Source organism: Aethalodelphis obliquidens, unplaced genomic scaffold (genome assembly GCF_003676395.1).
Source record: "Aethalodelphis obliquidens isolate GAN/ISIS:26980383/991018 unplaced genomic scaffold, ASM367639v1 scaffold91, whole genome shotgun sequence".
Lineage (NCBI taxonomy): Eukaryota > Metazoa > Chordata > Mammalia > Artiodactyla > Delphinidae > Aethalodelphis > Aethalodelphis obliquidens.
Window position 1 is genome coordinate 3,890,222 of NW_020838035.1, and position 18,776 is coordinate 3,908,997.

Below are 18,776 nucleotides of genomic sequence, written 5' to 3' on the forward strand. Positions count from 1 at the left end.
CACACACACACACACACACACACACACACACACACACACACACACACCACACACACACACACACACACAAACACACACCTTCTGCTGCACCTACACGAGGAAATCTACCCTGAGGATTTTCAAGGCTGGCTGTTAACCTCTTTCCAAAGCCCACTAAAGGCAACTAAAGGCATGAAAAATTCCCCAGCCCCTCAATCTGCCCCCAGAAAGATGCAGATTTCTGTGCCACAGGACCCTTTCTCCGGGCTCTCTCATTCTCTAGGAAAAACGCTAAGCATCGCCATTCAAACTACGCCGTTCTCTTAGCAGCTGAGGTTGCTTTGTTCTGATGCAAAGTCAGGTCTTGAAGCCCCGGTTAATTTCTAGCTGAAGTATATACCTACCAACGATGCCTTATGCACGCACTCCTACGTTGCCTGCAGAACCCTACACAAACTGGAAATTCTGCTCCCTCAGGATAACTAAGTCTCCCCAAACTTTCTTTTCTTTTTTCTTTCTTTCTTCCTCTGCGTCCCGTCCCTTCAATCGTGGTAAAGGCTGACTCCGAAAAGGAGCTAGCTCGTACCACCTCGCATCACAAAATGCGTTAAACGCAGCGCGCTCAGGATGTGGAAGCCGGGTCAGCCAGGGGACCCCTTCGGACAGCCTAGGCTATGAGCACAGAAAGCCGTTTCCCCGCAACTGAACAAGTAGGAAAAAAAAGAAATCAAAGGAAGAATCCACACTACCACCTTGTGGATTCTGCTCGCAAGAACAGTACCTGCTGAGTTCGATACCCGCCACCGGACACACCTCACCCCAAATCTCCCAAGTTGGGTCCACATGACGGAGGGCGAGCCGCGGGCCCGGCTCACGGCAGGCGCGCGCGCGCGCCCTCGGCTTCACTCCTGACGCGCGCTCCCAGCGCGGGCGCGAGCCGCCTTCCTCGGCCCCCCGACGCGGCCTCCTGCACCCCGCCCCCTCCCGCCGGCTCGAGAGAGCGGCCTCGTGGCTCCAAAAATAGATGAAAAGAGGCTCACACCTGCTGGTCGGTTCAGAGAAGGGAGTCACACCAGAGGAAAACCCGCAGCCAAAAAAAAAAAAAAACAACACCCACAAAAAAACAAAACAGAAAAGGGAGAGGGGCGGGAGGGAGGCAGAAGAGGTCCTCCGGACGCCCCTCGCCCTCCGAGGGGGACTTCCGTTCCCAGGGCGGCCCCGGCCAGGCCCCGAGGGTGCGCGGGGGGACCCCTGGCTCCCGCCCCCGCCGCTTCGGGGAGAAAGGATGCTGTGTCTGGCGGCGGGCAGGCTCCGGAATGGTGGGCCGGGCCCAGGGATGCGCGGGGCCCCGGGCCCGGATCCGGGGGCGCACCACTCGGGGGGGCCGCCCGGGAGGGCCGGGAGGAGAAATCCAACCTACCGGTTCTCGGAGGGACGAAGAAGCCGGGGGAGGGGAGGGGAGGGGTGCGGTCGGGGACGGGCGGGGAAAGAGGGGGCGTCTGGGAGACTGAAGGGTGCCCGCGCGCCCTGAAGAGGCGGCGGGCTTCCCGGAGAGCCAGAGCGGGAGGGAGGGAACACTCGTGGGCTGGGGTCGGGGTGCAGCCGGGACCTCGGCCTCTCCTCCGGCCGCCGCCGGCCCGCGACCCCCGCACCGTCTGCGGCCGAGCGGTACGCCAGTTCGGCCCGCTGGAGCGGGACGGGGGGTCAGGCCGAGCCGCGCGGGAAAGGGCAGGGGGCGGCGGCGGGGCTCCGGATGAAATCGGCTGGGAAAGCGTGGGAGGCGGGCGGGATCTGAAGCGCGGGACGGCTGCGAGCTTTGGGAGACGGCGGGGGGTGGGGGGAATGGAGCGAGGGAGCGGGGAGGGTTGTCTGTTACGTGGCCCAAGGCTCTGCGGGTGGTCCGCACCTCCGAACCGAGTCCCCGGACCTCCTCCCCCCGCCTCCGGCGAGAGGACCGGCCCGCCGTGCTTCCCGCGGGCTCTCCTCCCGGATCGAGGGTTCTCCGTGGGCACCGACGGGGGTCCGCATCCCCGGAGACCCCGGCTAGCACGCCCAGCGCCGGTCCCCGCAGCTACCAACTTTTGTGGTCCTCGGGGAGAAGCGGGCAGCTCGGGGACGGCGCTCGGGCGGCAGCTGCGTGCCCCGCGCAGACGTGCAGGCCAGACCCAAAGGCTCCCGAAGCAGCAACGCCACCAACCGCCCTCACTCCTCCTCGCGCCCTCCATCTCCCGCCGCTTGCCTTCCCACAGCCCACACGCACGGGTGAAGGGCGGATGGCAGTGGGAGGGCAGGTGGCCCGCTCCCCAGCTTTGCAGAAACGGCGCTAAGCTATTTCGTCTTCACCCGGGGTCTCCAGCGCGCCCGGGTCGCTCCCCAGCAAAGCCCAACCAGCCCCTCATCAATCACGTGCGTTATTTCGTGCATCACACAAGCCGTCATCTTATCCAAGGCCAGCAGAGGAAGGAGGGGGGGAAAAAATCGCTTAATGCAAACCCAGCCAAGCCTGTTTTCCTTTTTTCTCTCTGGTTAACCCAAAAAAATGCACCCCGGGAGGTGGTAGCTGACAGTTTCCTTAAAGAAGAAGGAGGAGAGAAAAGCCCGTGATGGCTCACAGTTTCCAGAAGTGCTCCTGGCTTCCCCGCCAGTCCTGCTTTGCAGACATCTGGCACTTCGCTCGTTCTCTCCCTGTACTGCAGATGTATTTTTTTTCCTCCTGTGTCCGCCACACTCTTCTGTTTATTTGTATGTAACAGAGCGCTATTTTGTAAACACCTCACACACGGCCCCAGAGCCGTTCAGATAGCTGATTGCAGCAAAACGCTTCCCAACCACGGTGGTCCCAATTTTTTTAAGTCGTAAGAAAAAATGTACTGTTTCTGTAGAGATGTGCACGAAGCTTGCACAGGACACGCCGTACATATATGTCCACACTCCCACCCACACCTAAGAAACGGAGCGACCGATGGAAGAAACAGTGCTATGCAAATTTTCAAAATTAAAAAAAAAAAAATTTTTTTACATGTCGGATGAAGTGGAGCGCAAACGTTAGCAGTCGGGCTTATCATCTTTTGCTGGCAAGCACACGAGTCAAAACGTTAAATAGGCTTAAAAAAAAAAACCCCACAGACACATCTTAAAACGGCACCTACCTTAGCCGTGGAAAAGCTGCATCGGCTGTAAGTGTTCTTTTTATGCATCCAGATTTTTCCAGGGACCGAGGCTATGATTCAGGAGGATGTACTAAGTCCAAGCGCCTTGGCTTTCTCGAATCTCAACTGGATTTGCTCCCCCGAAGAAACGCGAGGACCACCGACACTGCCGTTTGCAGGAAATTCGTTGTTTCTATCCTAGTCTGATGGGGAAGAAGAAACAGGAACACAGCCGGAGAAGGAAGGGCAGCGTTACGTCTGAATAAGAGCTCTGTATGTAGAGACAGAGACCCGTCTGCAAGAAAAAGAGAGATTGAAGCGAGAGGTCCTGATGGTTCCCAGCTCCCCCCTCTGCTATTGGACCAAACTGAATGAAATTTACAAAGCCAGCAGCCAATAGATCCCCGCGGTCGGCCCCATCGCTACAGAAACCACATCCACGGCTACAAGCGCATGCAAAGAGCAGCTAATCCCAGTGCAAACCAGCTGGAACAGAGAGATTCTGGTGCCGCCGGGGTGGTGGAACAGGTGAGCGCGCGTCTCACTGGGCCACCGTGCCAGAGCGCACGGGAAAGCTTCCCTGCCCTCTCCAGATACCCTTCGGAGACACCACACACGGTGCCGTATTTGCAAATACCATTAACCCTTTAAGGCTATGCTATCCAAGGGTGAGTGCCAGCCGTGCAAGCTCTTCCCCGGGGGTCAGGCTGACAACTGTGTTACTGTTTCTGGATGGTATTCGGCTTGTACTGGGAAACAGTGATAGACAGATAGATAGATAGATAGATAGATAGATTAGCAAAATTAGAATGAAGACCTGTAAAGGACAGAACCTCTTTTATGCCCAGGTGATGGGTTAATACCTTTTGGGTTTTTTTTTTTTTTTTTTTTTTTTTGGTTGCGTTGGGTCTTCGTTGCCGTGCGTGGGCTTCTCAGTGTGGTGGTTTCTCTTGTTGCCAAGCACAGGCTCTAGGCACATGGGCTTCAGTAGTTGTGGCTCGTGGGCTCTAGAGCACAGGCTCAGTAGTTGTGGCACACGGGCTTAGTTGCTTTGCGGCATGTGGGATCTTCCCGGACCGGGGCTCGAACCCCTGTCCCCTGAACTGGCAGGCAGATTCTTAACCGCTGCACCACCGGGGTAGCCCCTGTTTGTTTCTTATACAGTAGTGGTTTTGATGAATAAAATACTGAAGAAGTTTCTAGCACCTGCGAGTTGTATTGAAATACCCCTCTTCACTTTTGGGATCCAGGATTTCATCTTTTCCAGCCAACTCAGAATTTGGTAATAGGACCTGGTATTTATCACTGGGTTCGAGGTAGCTGGCTGTCAGCTGCGTGATGTCCGAAGCTCCTCTCTCATAAATCAGGGAAGGCTATAGAGTGCTGTGGCAGTCTGAACACAGCTTCTCCAACTAGACTGCTTGGGTTCAAGTGGCATATGACCTTCGCTGTGTGTTTAAATACTTCGTCTGGGTTTCCGCCTCTGTAACGTGGAGAAGACAAGTAATCACCTTGTGATATCCTTGTGATGTGATATGTGATACAGGACTAGGCATGCGAGAAGCTCCAGATAAATGTCTGCTTTTCTTAACCTTATTTCACAGGCCTAGGGACTTACTTCCTGAAGGAAGAACATAATGTCTTCTATCCATAGGACTTCCTCACAATTGCTTCTGCATTTAGGCAGCGAACTCAGGCATCCAACCTGCTGTCATTATTTGATGTGATGCCACAACTAGGGATTCCTCAGGAGTTTTAAGAGAAGGGCTCTTGCGGAACATAGCCAATAGTGGGGAAGTTAATAAACACTGATTTAGGAGACCTAGCTTCACACCAAGTGTCTGAACCCTGCTAGCTTCAACCTGTTGGAAAGTCCGTTAGGTTCTGTGAACCTTAGGGAATAGGTCCTTTAAACAGTGATTGAAATACCTCTCTGTGGTTCCTTGGGACAAATAAATGAGATAATAGGCACGAAAACATGCATCACCAAAAAGATGTCTATATATATCATACATACAGGTACAGAGAGAATGCTATTTTCCTCACTGTTATATATACACAAAATAGATATATAATCTAATAATAGAAGAAACATACATATGTTTTATATAAATATATGTTTTTCTTCTATTATTTAATAATTATTGAAGATCCAATAACATAATAGTATCGCTAATAAGTATAGTTTTTCCCCCAAATTAGTAACACACATAACTGTAGACACAAAAATATATAGACAGATATATATATACATGTATAGACATCTATTCTTCCCAAAGTAGGGTTTAGAAGCAGAGACTTCAGTTAAACACAATAACTTAGAGCAGGCCAGAAAGTCACTGGCTTTACCGAGAAAGTGTGAATTCACTGATTTATTTATAAATTTATCAAGTATCTCTTGAGCACAGGCATAATCCGAAGCACTAAGAATGCATTTGTGAGTAACACACATCCACGTATTTTTGAAGAAGCATACAGTCTAGTGGATAAGGGAGCCAACAGCATAAGAAAAAAATCATCACCAGAAGGTGTGAAAATACCTATGATGTATGAATTCACAGGCATCCATGCAGATGGAAATGATGGAGAAAACAGTGTCCAGAGAAAGGGTGCTCTCAGCAGAGATGGAACCGTAGCAGAGAAGAACAAACCTGACTCCCTGTCCAATCTATTCCATTAGCTCTAACCTTTGTGCTCTGCTGTCTGTGTTTAGTCAGACTGGCTCTGCACCTTTTGTAGAAGAAAGCTGCGGAGAGCCTGAAATATACATGACAGCATTCTCAAGGCTCTGCCTCCCAGGCTTGACCATTAAAGGCATAATACAAAGTTGCAGAACAGAAAAAAACAATTGTGGGTTGTTCCCTGGCGGTCCACTGGTTAGGGCTCAGTGCTTTCACTACCGTGGCCTGGGTTCAATCCCTGGTTATGGAACTGAGATTCCCACAAGCGGTGGTGGAAGGAAGGGAGGGAGGGAGGGAGGGAGGAAGGGAGGGAGGGAGGGAGGGAGGGAGGGAGGGAGGAACAATTCTTGAAGTTTTCTTGGAACATTGTATTGTGACCACAACCCGCCAATACCTCCTCCTGTTTTAGTGATAAAGAAGCCTGGATTCTATTCTAACTCCGGTCAGATGGTGCTTTGGGACGCTTCTCAGTCTCCTGCCTTCCCGAATAAAGTCCTTATTCGTTGCCCCAACACTTCCTCTCTAGATTCACTGGCCTGTCGTGCGGTGAGCAGTGCAAGCTTGGAATGGGTGACAGAATGGTAAATAAACATGCGTCAGGTGCAGAAGTTGGGGGGGAAACGTGGATACAGCATGGATAAACTGTATGTGGGGATCTGGAATACACAGGGTTTGGTATGGGCAGGGTAGAGAGTGTGAAAAGAAGAGAGAGAAGACGAGAGGGTGAAGAATTCTTCTGAGACCTATTTATGGAGGGTCTTGAATACCATGCTGAATGGCTGGAATTTAGCCAGCAGGCAGTGGGGCACCAATAACATATGTTAAGCAGCGGGTAGGGGAGGAATCATTAGATTTATATTTTAGGGTAACTGCTCTGGTGGCAATGAGAAGAAGGGGCCACAGGAGCAGAAGACAGAAAGCAAAGGTACACTTTCTGAGGGTGCTGCAAGGACGGATCCTAGAGAAATGAAGTCCTGAGTAAGAGGGAGAGAGACAGACAGATAGAAAGAGAGAGAGGGAGGGAGGGAGGGAGGGAAGAAAGAGAAAGAAAGAAGGAGAAAGAAAGAAAAGAAAGGAAGAAAGAAAAAGAAAGAAAGAGGAAGGAAGGAAGGAAGAATGACCCGGTTGAGATTTTTTCAAAGTACTTAAAGAGCCAGAGTATTATTTTAAGAAAAAGTGAACGTATACTTTTGTGAGTTTATAATTTCCCCTAATCCCGACTTCCTCACGTAACGCCAGGAAAAGCAAGAACCCAACTTAACCACTGGGAGAACAGATTGTACGATAATACAACAACAACAACAACAAAGTTATACAGTTTTAAATCCGGGGTTCTTGGAAGAGAGAATTCTTCATGTTTCCATTTGAAATCTAATTATGGAGTATGGCGAGTTGGGGAGACATGTCATAAAAAGGTATTAACAATAGGGTCCAGAGAAGGACCCACTGCGATAGGGGCTGGATTTGATTCACAAGAACAGGAAGCAGCCTGAGAAATAATCTATAAAGTACCATAGCTCCCTCTGATGAGTGCAGCAACCTTGAACGATTCTAACCTACATTCTGATAGAACGTTCGTGTTCCCATGGGCCTGACGTGTTCAACCCTAAACGCGATACTGCCTAAGCCAGGTAGATGATCAGGCAATACTAACGCATATTGGCTCTGTTAGTACGATGGGAAAAATAAAATACAACTATGATTAGGTAGGATAATAAACATTAGTGCAATACTAATATATACTATTTGGTCTTACCACACACTGTTGGAGATACAAATATGAATGACCTGTAAGGTGCTTAAAATCTAAGGCGGTGATAAAGCAGGCTCTTCGATTACTAAAATCCAAGGTAGTATATGGTCTGTGCCATCTTAGAAGCATATGAGAGGCATAGCAGGCTTCCTGGAGGGACGAGGAGAAAATTCTTCAGAGATAAACAAGGTTTTCATGGGGAACTGGAGAGCAGAGGTGGGGAATCCCTCCAAATGAACCAAGTCTGGAAAAAAAAAAAAAAAAAAGACATGGAGCGGGTAGGGGCTCTGAAAGTTGAAGGTACCTAACTGTGAGCCAGGTGGCTTGTTTAGCTAGCCTCAGTCCATCTTACTTTATACTCCAAAGTTCCCGAGAAACCTTGTCCTTCCAATGATACAAAGTAGACTTCAGACCAGTTGACCTTGAATTATCGTGAATTCCAGGTTAATGTCAATCACTTAAATGAGGTTTTCACATACTAGTTTACTAGTATGTACCTTTTCATACATGTAAATATCATTATAGAAATTTAGTTAGAAGAGACACAGAGATGGACCCCATTGGTTTTGTGGGTGAAGTGTTTTCTAAGCTTTAACGAGAGATGTTCAAAGTTTATATTTTCCAACAAGAAGGTTGTACATTCCCCTAATTCAATTTTTGCATGTGAGAAATGAAAAAAAGAAATCCTCTTGGGCCGGAGTCTGCTCCCAGGCCCTACCATGCCCTTGTCCTTCTGACTGTTATTTTAAACCCCCCAAAACACCATTAATTATGTAAGACGCATATACTGTGTGGCAATATGCTCTGACTTTCCATCTGATTTTTAAAAATCCTTTGCTAGTTATTATTTCATCTCTGGACATGATTAGCTGAAATGACTTTTAAATGGCCCTGGTTTTTTAAAAAAGGGTTCAAGCTCCTGAATTTCAGTACATTCATTGCGGCTGAGAAACCCATTAGCTACTGCTTTTGTATGAAAACCAAGGACACTGAATCCCAGTAAGTGGCCCCAAATAGAGTTTGTTTATTTATTTATGGCTGTGTTGGGTCTTCGTTGCTGCACGTGGGCTTTCTCTAGTTGTGGCGAGCGGGGGCTATTCTTCCTTGTGGTGTGCAGGCTTCTCATTTCGGTGGCTTCTCTTGTTGCGGAGCACAGGCTCTAGGTGCCTGGGCTTCAGTAGTTGTGGCACGCGGGCTCAGTGGTTGTGGCTTGCGGGCTGTAGAGCACAGGCTCAGTAGTTGTGGCACACGGGCTTAGTTGCTCCACGGCATGTGGGATCTTCCCAGACCAGGGTTCAAACCCATGTCCCCGGCATTGGCAGGCGGATTCTTCACCACTGCGCCACCAGGGAAGTCCCCTAGAGTTCTTTCCCCCCCCGCCCCGGTACGCAGGCCTCTCACTGTTGTGGCCTCTCCCGTTGCGGAGCACAGGCTCCGGACGCGCAGGCTTAGCGGCCACGGCTCAGGGGCCCAGCCGCTCCGCGACATGTGGGATCTTCCCAGACCAGGGCACGAATCCGTGTCCCCTGCATCGGCAGGTGGACTCTCAACCACTGCGCCACCAGGGAAGCCCCTAGAGTTCATTTTTCAAATGAACTTGCAGCAACTTTCCCACTGTTATTGCCTAAGTCTTTATAAACTTCTTATTCCCGGGGTACTTATATATATAAGTATATACACTTATATATATACACACACACACACACACACACCCCAATACACACACACACATATATATTCAGGCATACATACATACATATACAAATGTATATATATAATACATAAGTATATATAATAGAGAGGGATTATATATTATATGTAAGGTTATATAATATATATATTTGTATATTATAGTTTATAATTTTTAATATATTTATATAATGTAAATGGTTCTATATAATACGTATAATATACAGGCACACCTCCGAGATGCTGTGGGTTTAGTTCCAGACCACCACAACACAGTGAATTTCTAAATAAAGTCAACAGGTTGTTTTGGTTTCCCAGTGCATATAAAAGTTACGTTTAGAGTTGACTGTAGTCTATTAAGTGTACGATAGCATTATGTCTTTAAAAATGTCCATACTTCAGTTAAAAAATACTTTATTCTAAAAAATGATAACTATCATCTGAGCCTTCAGCGAGTCATAATAGCAACACTAAAGATCATGTGGGTCACAGACACCATAACAAATAAAATCATAATGCGACACAGAGACACGAAGTGAGAAAATACTGTGGGAAAAATGGCCCCGATAGACATGCTTGAAGCTCGGTTTCCACCAACTTTCAATTTGTAAAAAAACAAAACAAAACAAAACAATATCTGTGAAGTACAATAAAGGAAAGTGCAATAAAATGAGGTACGTTTGTATAGCATTATATATGACACATACAGGGTTTTATATATACATATGTTATGTATAATCCCTCTCTATAATATGTAAATATATATATGTCATATATATATATATAAAAATACATTATAGAGATGTTTATATTCCCAGAATCATTGATTGATTCCTGATTCTGTCCTTGTATGCTTGTTCTGTGTGTATACACGACCTCACTTCCTACTTTATACCTTATACTTCAGGTAATCTATATTTAAAAAGAAAGGAGTTTACTACTGTAGGGACAAAATAAGAACTGGCAAAGATGTGCTTTGTTTATCGATGCAAAGAACCTTCTGTCTTATTAATGACCTGTACCAGCTATACCAGTAGGGAAATAGAACTTCTCTGGTGAACAGAACATGGTTTATAATTTCAGTTTAAATAAGATGAGGTTGACCAAAATATTGTTAGCACCATTACTCTCTTGTATCCTTTCAAACTCAAGGTTTATTTTGGAATCTTTTCTTTAAAATCATCATTTCGATTTTTTTTTATCCTTCCTTGAGAGGAGAGGGAAAGTATTGCCAATTGTGCTTTGCATGTGACATGCAAACATATGTGGATTTGCATACATGTGGAACTAGAGCAGGAAGAAGATGTATATTAATACGAATGGACTAGTTTTGAATAGAGATCAACTTCTGTTCTAAGGCACTGGTACAAGAGTAATAAGATAATGTTTTCCTGGAATAGTCATGAATGACCCAAATTACACAGAAAACGGTCACACCTGTGTAATATCTTCATATCAAGAAACTGACATAAAATATGGCACAAAGGAACCCATCTACAAAACAGTAACAGACTCACAGACATAGAGAACAGACTGTGGTTGCCATGGGGGAAGGGGAAGGTGGAGGGATGGATTGGGAGTTTGGGATCAGCAGATGCAAACTAGTATACAGAGAATGGATAAACAACAAGGTCCTACTGTATAGCACAGGGAACCATATTCAATATCCTGTGATAAACCATAATGGAAAAGAATACGAAAAAGAATGTATATCTATACATATAACGAGTCACTTTGCCGTACAGCAGAAATTACAACACTGTAAACCAACTGTACTTCAATTTAAAAAAAAAAAAAAAGGAAAGAAACTGATGGTATCTTTTGGCCAAAACTTGGTGAAGAACTGAAATCCTCAGTCCAGTAGCCTGTGAGAAACTGAATCCCACCAACCACCATGGGATAGAGGAAATGGATTCTTCCCCACTCGAGTTTTCTGCTGAGACTCCAGCCCCAGCTGACACCTGGATTGCAGCCTATGAACATCTTGTTGCAGAGGACTCAGCCAAGCTATGCTCCAGCTGTAGCCACTGTGTGTCCCAGCCTCGACATCTGATAATCTGTTACGCTGTGACAGATAGCTCATGTTACTTAAACACATAGGTATGCCTGCATGGATGCATGGATGTATATGCATGTGGAGGGCTGTAAACAAGCTGTAGCAATCAGGATCGTAAAAGAATGTTGATCAGGTCGAACCAAGAGGCTAAAGATTTTACAGTTTGCAGATGGTTGGGACAGCTCTTCGAGAGACACCATAGATGAATGAACCAGAGGAAGAAGTACATCATCTGTTCACGACGGCTGACAAAAGGTATCAACTTAGGAAGAGGCGGAACTTGACAACCAAATCTGTACCTCCTGCATCCAGCAAAATAGATTTTCTGTGCTCTGGCTGAGAATTGTTTAACACTCATCAACACCCTTGATGTTTGCACAATTTGTCACATCAGGGAATGATTAGGGAACCCATCCTCTATATGGTCAGCTCTGTGCTAGCCAGGACGTGAGAGTCCCGGAGATACTACGCAATTCCAAAGGATTTATAATTTCTTGATATAATCACTCATTCCCTCCACATCCTCCTGCAGAAAAATTCATCATTCCACCTCCCCTCATTTCAAAGTATGTTGACCTTCTGACAGCACTTAAACCACCTACTCCCGGTGGCACACAGAGGGTGTGTGTGTGTCTGTGTCTGTGTATGTGCATGCATCTTGTCCACTGGACTGTAGGCTGCATTTAGATATCTATCCCTAATGCCTCACTTTAAAAATGTTTGCTATTTTTTAGAGTTACCATATGATCCAGCAATCCCACTCCTGGGCATATATCCAAAAAAGACAAAAACTGTAACTAGAAAAGATACACATACCCAAATGTTCATAGCAGCACTATTTACAATAGCCAAGACATGGAAGCAACCTAAGTGTCCATCAAGAGATGAATGGATAAAGAAGATGTGGTGCATATATACAACAGAATATTACTCAGCCATAAAAAGAATGAAATAATGCCATTTGCAGCAACATGGATGGACCTAGAGATGATCATACTAAGTGAAGTAAGTCAGACAAAGAAAGACAGATATCATATGATATCATTTATCTGTGAAATCTAAAAAATTATACAAACTTATTTATAAAACAGAAATAGAAAACATCACAGACATAGAAAACGAACTTATGGTTACCAAAGGGGAAAGAGGGGGAGAGATGACTTAGGAGTTTGGGATTAGCATATATAAACTACTATACATAAAATAAACAACAAGGTCCTACTGCATAGCAACAGGGAACTAAATTCAATATCTTATAATAAGCTATGATGGAAAATAATCTGAAAAAATATATATAACTGAATTACTCTGCTGTACATCTGAAAGTAACACAACATTGTAAATCAACTATACTTCAGTTAAAGAAAAGGTGTGTTAGTTTTAATATAACAAAATGAAATGTAACAAAAGTTGAATTTTGTTTCCTCTTTTTCAGTTCACTTTAATCTCATAAATTGGGCAGATTCATCCAAAAACATCAGTGGAAATTTACTGGGAAGGATAGATGTTACCTTGTCTTCCTACATCTCATTCCTAAGGGTTGAGATTTCCACCTAGGGTAGACCACAATTAAGTCATTTGCCAATGTGATCTAATCCCGTCTTACAGTCATGAGCCTTCTGATGTAAAGTCACATGACTTTACTAATAACATGAAAGGCCTGAAGTCCCAGATCCACACAATCCCCTTGCCCACTGCATTGCCATTTTCTAGTCACGCTCGAACATAGCTAGCATGATTAAGGATTATAAACAAGCCCTCTCTGTTAGCAATTGGGGATCAAGAGTCTTTAATGGGGGCACCTAGCACACGGGTTGCAAGACTACAGAGGAATATATTTATTCCAAGTTGACCAATTTAAATAAAATAAGAATTACTTATAGATCATATTTTTTGTTATAAATTTATTATTTTTTTTTTATTTTACTTTTGGCTGTGTTGGGTCTCCATTGCTGCACGCGGGCTTTCTCTGGTTGCGGCGAGCGGGGGCTACTCTTGGTTGCGGTGTGTGGGCTTCTCATTGCGGTGGCTTCTCTTCTTGTAGAGCACAGGCTCTAGGCGTGCAGGCTTCAGTAATTGTGGCGCGTGGGCTCAGTAGTTGTGGCTCGCGGGCTCTAGAGCGCAGGCTCAGTAGTTGTGGCACATGGGCTTAGTTGCTCCACGGCATGTGGGATGTTCCCGGACTAGGGCTCGAACCCCTGTCCCCTGCATTGGCAGGCAGATTCTTAACCACTGGGCCACTAGGGAAGCCCTAGATCATATTTTTTAATTCACATGAAAAGTGTGTTTCATAGTACTAAGGACAAATAATCTTTCCCTCACTCTCTCTCTTGGTCTCTCTTGCTTCTCCCCCTCTTCTCTCTCTCTCTCTCTCTCTCTCTCTCTCTCTCTCACACACATACACACACACACACATTTTTTTTAAGACCAGGCAGCAGGAAGCAGGGATTAGATCTTCGAGCAAGTTCTCCTGTTTCTTTCAGGGACCTCACAGGTCCTCCAGGCTTCAGGATGCATCTTGTTTCTCCCTTGAGAAGCCCTGGACAGCCTCAGACCTCAGCCTCTCTCAGACCCATCCATTTGTCCATGGGCACTTGGGGCTGCCCCTTCCAGGACAGCCTTCCCTTGGCCAGTCTCCAGGCCCCTGCAGCCACCCTCCCAAGCCTATAATGGTGGGGGAGGATGAGACTCAGAGGTTGAGGGGTCCCCAGCCTGAGATGCTTTTGGCCATAAACAATCACTGTGGGACCTCCCTCACGGTGCAGTGGTTAAGAATCCACCTGCCAATGCAGGGGACACGGATTTGAGCCCTGGGGTGGGAAGATCCCACATGCCATGGAGCAACCAAGTCCGTACACCACAACTACAGAACCTGTGCTCTAGAGCCCGCGAGCCACAACTACTGAGCCCACGTGCCACAACTACCGAAGCCCGTGCGCCTAGAGCCCGCGTTCTGCAACAAGAGAAGCCACTGCAATAAGAAGCCCGCGCACCACAACGAAGAGTAGCCCCCGCTCGCCGCAACTAGAGAAAGCCTGCACACAGCAACGAAGACCCAATGCAGCCAAAAATAAATTAATAAATAAAAATTAAAAAAATAAAAATAGTAAACATTTAAAGAAAAAGAAATGGGAAATGACAGTGACAAATAGGAATGGAAATTACAAGATCTGCATTCTCAACAGGGGTGGTATGTGTCACTTTCAAGGGGGTAAAAACTTGTTCTTAAGGGGCAATAAAAATCTTACTCTTTGAATATATATATATTCCATAAGCAAATGTAGAGAATATCTGTGATCCATGGTATTAAAATAACATGGGGATGGGAAATTTGGAGAACACGTTTACAAATTCTCCCTAGGGGTAATGGGTGGATAATTAACAATAGCTTGATCAATACTGCTACAAGGCATCGAATCTATGAGAGAAGGGACAAATTATATATTAGTTTCTTCAATCAGCATCAGTAGCCACTCGCCAAAGTAAAGGAAGAAGAATTTATTAGTGTGTCCAAGCTCCACACACTGCAAGACACTTGAATGAGTTCCAAAAGTGGTATGCAGGCACGGTCCTCAAGAAACGCTAATTTATACACATGGAAAACACATATGTGAAGCATGACATCACGTTGAAAAATATTTAACCATCGGGTTTCTGGGAAACCTGATGTATCGATGATTTCCATGGTGAAATACTTGGATCTTGGCCAGTTTCCTATATGAACATGAAGTCCCAGAGCCTGGAAATTGGAAGATGTTCAGGGGTGTTTAATGATAGAGAATTTCCACCATGAAGCTACAGTAGACTTAATAACCTCAAGAGCATGGAGAAGACCAAAATGCAGTAAAATAATTAGTCACTGATGAGTTTCGGGCATTTATTAGCATTTTAAATAATGTATTTAATTTTAAGATTATATAATTAAGTTTTTAATGGAGGGCTACCTTTATCAACCGCGTTTCAAAATTCCTAAAGAGTGAGCCATTGGTGATCTCAAGCCAGAATGAACTGAGTCAGCCACACCTGCAGAGAATCAGGAGATGGTGTCCTTCATTGTATAGGATGTCCTCCGAGAACTTAAAAATTAATTAATTGATGCATCAGCTGTTCAAATTAATAGAAGGGTTCCAATTCTATTCCCTTCTGTCCTATCCATAACTACCTTTTTGTGGACTTGAACTCTTCTTTTGCTGAGTTTCTTTGGGTTTTGATGGTTTTTCACAAACTGACCTTGTTCCAGGTAGTTTTATTATTATATTATGTAAAATGTTCACATGAACGTGACTGGTCTTGGGTAAATCCTTTTAATCTGATATCTGTGTCCTTTCAGTATGGATCCAGAACTTTTTTTTAAAGCAACCATTCTTTCCAGTAATTGAGTTTTCATATTTAAAAAGACAGTCTCTTTAGCAAGCGGTGCTGGGAAACTTGGATAGTCACATGTAGACCAATGAAGTTAGAACACGCCCTCACTCCATACACAGAAATAAACTCAAAATGGCCTAAAGACTTTAACATTAAGACACGACACCATAAAGCTCCTAGAAGAGAGAGAGCATAGGCAAAATATTCTCTGATATAAATCATACCAATGTTTTCTTAGGTCAGTCTTCCAAGACGACAGAAATAAAAACAAAAATAAACAAATGAGGCCTGATCAAACTTACAAACTTTTGCATAGCAAAGGAAAGCAGAGACAAAATGAAAATGCAACCTACAGAATGGGAGAAAATATTTGCAAATGATGCAACCAACAAGGGATTATTTTCCAAAATAAACAGCTCATACAACTCGGCAGCAATAAAACAAACAACCCGATCGAAAAATGGGCAGAAGACCTAAGTAGACATTTCTCCAAAGAAGACATACAGATGGCCAAGAGGCACATGAAAAGATGCTCAACGTTGCTAATTATTGCAGAAATGCAAATCAAAACTACAATGAGGAATCTCCTCACACAAGTCAGAATGGCCATCATCAAAAAGTCTACAAATAACAAACCCTGGAGAGGGTGTGGAGAAAAGGGAGCCCTCCTACACTGTTGGTGGGAATGCATATTGGTGCAGACACTATGGAGAACAGGATGGAGGTTCCTCAAAAAACTAAAAATAGAGGTAACACATGATCAATCTCACTCCCGGGCATATATCCAGACAAAGCTTTAACTCAAATAAATACATTCACCCCTATGTTCATAGCAGCACTATTTACAATAGCTAAGACACAGAAACAACCTAAATGTCCATCAACAGATGAATGGATAAAGAAGATGTGGTACATATATACAATGTGATATTACTCAGCCATAAAAAAGAATGAAATAATGCCATTTGCAGCAACATGGATGCAACTAGAGATGATCATACTAAGTGAAGTAAGTCAGAAAGAGAAAGACAAATACCATACCATAAAACGTATGTGGAATCTAAAATATGACACAAATGAACCTGTCTCCGAAGGGGAAATGGACTCACAGACATAGAGAACAGACATATGATTGCCAAGGGGAGGGGGATGGGGGGAAACTGGCGCTAGTAGATGTAAGCTATTATATATAGAATTATAGATCTATGGATAAACAACAAGGTCCTACTCTATAGCACAGGGAACCACATTCAATACTCTGTGATATACCATAATGGAAAAGAATATTTTAAAAAGTATGTATATATATGTATAACCAAATCATTTTGCTGTAAAGCAGTAATTAACACATTGTAAGTCAAGTATACTTCAATTTATAAAGTTAGTAACTCTGCAAAATGAAACTTCATCAAACCTACCATGTGAACATGCACATTTAGATTTAAATAAAAATGCAGATTTGGTTATAATGTGATTGGTGATTGTTTCTTGTCTTCTCCTGAGACCCCCCAATTCTCCAAAGGAGATGGGGTCAAATTCTTTTGATTTGGAGGATGGGAGTGAGGATGATATGGGTGAGGGAGCAACTGAGGCACGGGATTTTATTAATAGGTTTAAGGAAAAGGTATTATTGGTTGCATTGGTAGTTCAATGCATTCGATACTATCATCCTATAATTTATAGACTGCACTTCTTCTTTTTAAGGATAATGTCTGAAGATTTTATAAGAACCTACTTTAGAAGTTTTATATTTCGACCCAATGGACAAAATGCAAGTGATAATTGTTCTAGGCATACAAAAGCTCCCTGCGTATTGAAGATTCCAGAAACAGCTCTTTACTCCAGTGAAACAATCCAGAATGAGAACACTGACCTGCCTCTCTCCAACTGGGGATGAATCAGGCATGGTTACAGCAGATATTCGGACTCAGCTGGAGTCATCACGAGAAGATTCTACATCTGTCAGTCTAACTCGAGGGATGTCCCTGGTGGTGCAGTGGTTAAGAACCCGCCTGCCAAAGCAGGGGACAGGGGTTTGAGCCCTGGTCCGGGAAGATCCCACATGCCGCGGAGCAACTAAGCCCATGCACCACAACTACTGAGGCTGCGTGCTGCAACTACTGAAGCCCGTGCACCTAGAGCCCGTGCTCCACAACAAGAGAAGCCACTGAAATAAGAAGCCCGCACACGGCAAAGAAGAGTAGCTCCCGCTCGCTGCAACTAGAGAAAGCCCGCGCACAGCAATGAAGACCCAACTCAGCCAAAAATAAAAAAATTAATAAAAACAAAATCTAACTTGAGGGTTGGCAAACTTTTCATTTTTAATCATAAGCCAACGATATTAAATGATAATTAAAGAACACAAAATTAAAAGCAGTTTTTTTTCCGTGAGACTATGGAGGTTTGTTTTGTTGATGGAGAGGAATTGAAACATGTATCTCACACTTTAAAGGGATTAATAATGACAACACAGAATTTCCGTTGATTTTAGTAAAATCTTTTACACCATTCAGTTCTTACAATATCTCCCTCTTTCTCTTACTGAAGTAGACATTTCAGTAAAAGTAATGTCGTGATTGAATCTGAACATTTGCAATTAATGATTATTTCATTGCATGAGTGGAAAAAAAAAAAAAAAGACAGGCAGGAAACAACCGGTGAACTCAACTATAGGAATGTGTTAATTTGATTTCTTCCATTCAGTGATACGGAGGATAAAATGCAGGAGGCTTTCACCGAGAAGACCAAGACTGTTATGCAGATTGCAACGCTCTACTTCTACAAGGTCATTCATATTTACTTTCATATTTCATAGAGTGTCACTAGAAATGTTCTGTTGGTCAAGTTTGATGTTTTAAAAACACAGAAAGACACAGATGTAGAGAACAAACATATGGACACCAACAGGAGAAAGCAGGGGATGGGGGCGTGGGGTGGTGGTGGGATGAATTGGGAGATTGGGATTGACATATATACACCGATATGTATAAAACTGATAACTAATAAGAACTGCTGTATAAAAAAATAAAATAAAATTCCAAAAAAACACTTACGGAAACGATGTGACTTTTTTTTTTTTTTTTTTTTTTTTTTTTTTTTTTTTT

At 44.3% G+C, this 18,776-nt stretch overlaps 1 protein-coding gene and 1 long non-coding RNA gene across 9 annotated transcripts in view; both read right to left on the minus strand.

Annotated features, from left to right (window-relative positions):
• NLGN4X (neuroligin 4 X-linked) overlaps window positions 1-3,473 on the minus strand; it is a 344,769-nt gene extending 341,296 nt beyond the window's left edge. For 5 of the 8 annotated variants that reach the window (XM_027095517.1, XM_027095511.1, XM_027095510.1 and 2 more), the window contains exon 1: window positions 3,129-3,473. The gene's annotated coding sequence lies outside the window, so the exon portion shown is untranslated. Of the gene's footprint in view, window positions 1-760; window positions 1,329-2,239; window positions 2,379-3,128 lie in introns of those variants that run through there. The other 3 variants (XM_027095518.1, XM_027095515.1, XM_027095513.1) reach the window with 3 other exon arrangements.
• A 700-nt stretch (window positions 3,474-4,173) lies between these two features.
• Window positions 4,174-18,776, minus strand: part of LOC113614177 (uncharacterized) — a 240,287-nt gene continuing 225,684 nt past the window's right edge. The window contains exon 5 of the long non-coding RNA XR_003430493.1: window positions 4,174-4,611. This is a non-coding gene — a long non-coding RNA (uncharacterized LOC113614177). The remainder of the gene's footprint in view (window positions 4,612-18,776) is intronic.